This window comes from Echinops telfairi, unplaced genomic scaffold, assembly GCF_000313985.2.
Source record: "Echinops telfairi isolate 266 unplaced genomic scaffold, ASM31398v2 ScPeMD7_7424;HRSCAF=8462, whole genome shotgun sequence".
Classification (NCBI taxonomy): domain Eukaryota; kingdom Metazoa; phylum Chordata; class Mammalia; order Afrosoricida; family Tenrecidae; genus Echinops; species Echinops telfairi.
In genome coordinates, this window is record NW_022111324.1 from 51166770 (window position 1) to 51169539 (window position 2770).

The 2770-nt window shown below is 38.6% G+C and overlaps 1 protein-coding gene across 1 annotated transcript in view; it reads right to left on the bottom strand.

Annotated features, from left to right (window-relative positions):
• NUCKS1 (nuclear casein kinase and cyclin dependent kinase substrate 1) overlaps positions 1-2770 on the bottom strand; it is a 44663-nt gene that overhangs the window by 27792 nt on the left and 14101 nt on the right. The gene's annotated exons all lie outside the window — the stretch shown is intronic.

Below are 2770 nucleotides of genomic sequence, written 5' to 3' on the forward strand. Positions count from 1 at the left end.
ATTAAAAAAATCATGGAGTACCAGGGAAAATTATTATTCCAAGAAAGAAGTTTCTTGTAAAATATTGTTGGTGGTTTCTCTTTCTTACTCTTTATTCTTATCTTTACATTATCGTTTTTACTTCCTGTTCTATTTTGGTTTTGTTGCTTGTTAGGTCTTCCAGTTTGGGAAGCACAGAAGAAGTGGATGCATAGAGACAATAACTGATGCAATGGTTTATAAGGAAGCTGGGGAGTAGAAAGGGGGTTGGGGAGCAATCAGTGGATGCGGGAAGAAGCATTTTAACTATGAAAGTGTACGGTATGTGAATATTATACCAAGAAAACTACTAGCACTACTAAAATGTAAACAAACATGACCTATGATTAAGTGTTTTTGCTTAGAAGGCATTGAGTTCATTTTAATAGTGGTGGAACAATTTGGAGGAATATCAATGGTTATACAACACGAAAAGAATAATCAATGGCAGTGAATTAAACATGCAGAAGTTGTTGAATTGGTGGATGTTTTGTTGTGTATATTTTTGGCAAAACTGGAGAGAAAAAAACTATACAAATAACATTGAGTATGAGATAAAAGAAAATGTTCTAAAATTTACTGTGGTAAAGATTATACAACTTTTCTTGATATGGTTGAACTACCAATAAAACTGTTTAAAAAATTATAGCCTAGGAAACCTTAAGGAGCAGTTCTACTGTAACCACGAGTCAGAATCAACAAGATGACAATTTCCGCCCACTGAAGAATGCAATCCACTGAACAAACAACGAGAAGCTGGAGTACATGAAGAAGAACGTGGCATCAAGATTGGAGGACGGCTTATTCACAACCTGTGATATGCAGATGACACAACTTCGCTGTCTGAATATGAGGGATTGAAGTACTTCCTGATGAAGATTTAAGGATGGCAACTTTCAGTATTGATTACAGCTCAATGTAAAACAAAACAAACAAACAAAAAACAGTGTATTTGAGTAAATTCTAACTCGTAGCAACCCTACAGGATAGTACATAACAGCCTCTCGAGTTTCTGAGACAGTAACTGTTTACAGGAGTAGAAAGCCGTATTTTTCTCCAAGGTCAATGTAAAGAACACTAAAATCCTCACAGCTAGACCAATAAGTAACATCATGATATATGGAGAAAAGATTGAAGTTGTCAAGGATTTTGTCTTGCTTGGATCAAATGCTCATGGAAACAGTAGTCAAGAAATCAAATGACATGACATACTGCATTGGTAAATCTGCTGTACAAGAACTCTTTAAAGTGCTGAAAAATAAAGAGCTTATTTTGAGGACTAAGGTGTGCCTGATTCAAGCCACAATGTTTTCTATCGCCTCATATAAATGTGAAAGTTGGACATTCAGACAAGAATCAATGCACTGGAATTATGGTGCTGGTAAAGAACTGTCAAAAGAACAAATAAATCTGTCATGGAAGAAGTACAGCCAGAATGCTCCTTAGAGGCAAGGATGATGAGACTTTGTCTGAAGGACTGTCTCCTGGACATATTGTCAGGAGACCAGTCCCTGGAGACAACATCATGCTTGGTAAAGTAGAGGGGCAGCGGGAAAAAAACGACCCTTGACAAAATGGATGGACACAGGGGCTGCAACAATGGACTCAAACATAAGAGAACAGCTGTGAGGATGTAGCAGAACCAGGCGGTGTTTCCTTCTGTTGGACATAGAATGGGTCACCACGAGTCAGAACCGACTTGAGGGTTTGGTACCTAATAACAACAAAATCCAAATTTGACTTGCCTTTTGGGCTGTGAGATCACAGAGTAAACCTGATTACTTCAATTTCTATAACTAAAAACTCCTTTCAACCTAGGATCTTTAGATCCTTACACTACCATTTCACTGTATCACTGTCTTTCCCAATTATGCGTACATTGAATCAGCACACTATTCATGTCTTCATCTAAATTATTACTAAAAGATAGACCACGGGCAAAGTCACGTAAGACACTGTAGGAAATATTCTCCCAGGTGGACATCAATCTATTAATCAGCCCTCTCGGGCATTAAGCCTCACATCCATCACACTCAACCATCATTCTGTCTATATTTCTCCAGTTTACCCAAGAGGATTTCTTAGTTAAGCTTTGTCATAATCTATGTTAAATAAGACCCCAGGATTTTATGGCATTCTACGCTAATAAATAATATTTTTAAGACATGAAGTCCTTTAAATCAATGTTAATTTTTTGTAGCAATAAGCCCTTTTTGCTTAAGCAAGTGTCAACTCACAGAGATTTACAGGGAGGTTCTTGTAGAACTGCCCTGTAAGTTTCCTGTCTTTCTCCCACTGGGTTGCTGGTGCTGTAACTACTGGTAGGAAGCTCTGAGCTTATAGCAGTTTAACAGGTACCCATTTCGTCACCGGGGCTCCAAATCTTCCGAGGAACCATAAAATCAAACACAGTTAAAAGTAAAAGCTGCACTTTTAAAGAGTGCTGGCTTGTTGAACAACTTCACATTTTAAAACTTTTGTCATTACAGAACTTCCTATGTTTCTCCAAAATAAATTTCCCATAGGCTTTCCGGTCAGATCGGTTTGAATATTATCACTTTCTGATCACCAAAAAGGTAGCAGCAGTTCAAGCCCATGTAGAGGCCCATCAGAAAGGCCAGCCACTGAGAGAAAACCCTATGGAGCACAGTTCTGACCTGCCACCGGGTTGTCGTGAGCCAGAGTGGACCCATAGGCAAATGGTGGCATAAACATGCAAGAATGGAACTTTCCAGAACGCTCCGGGAGAGGC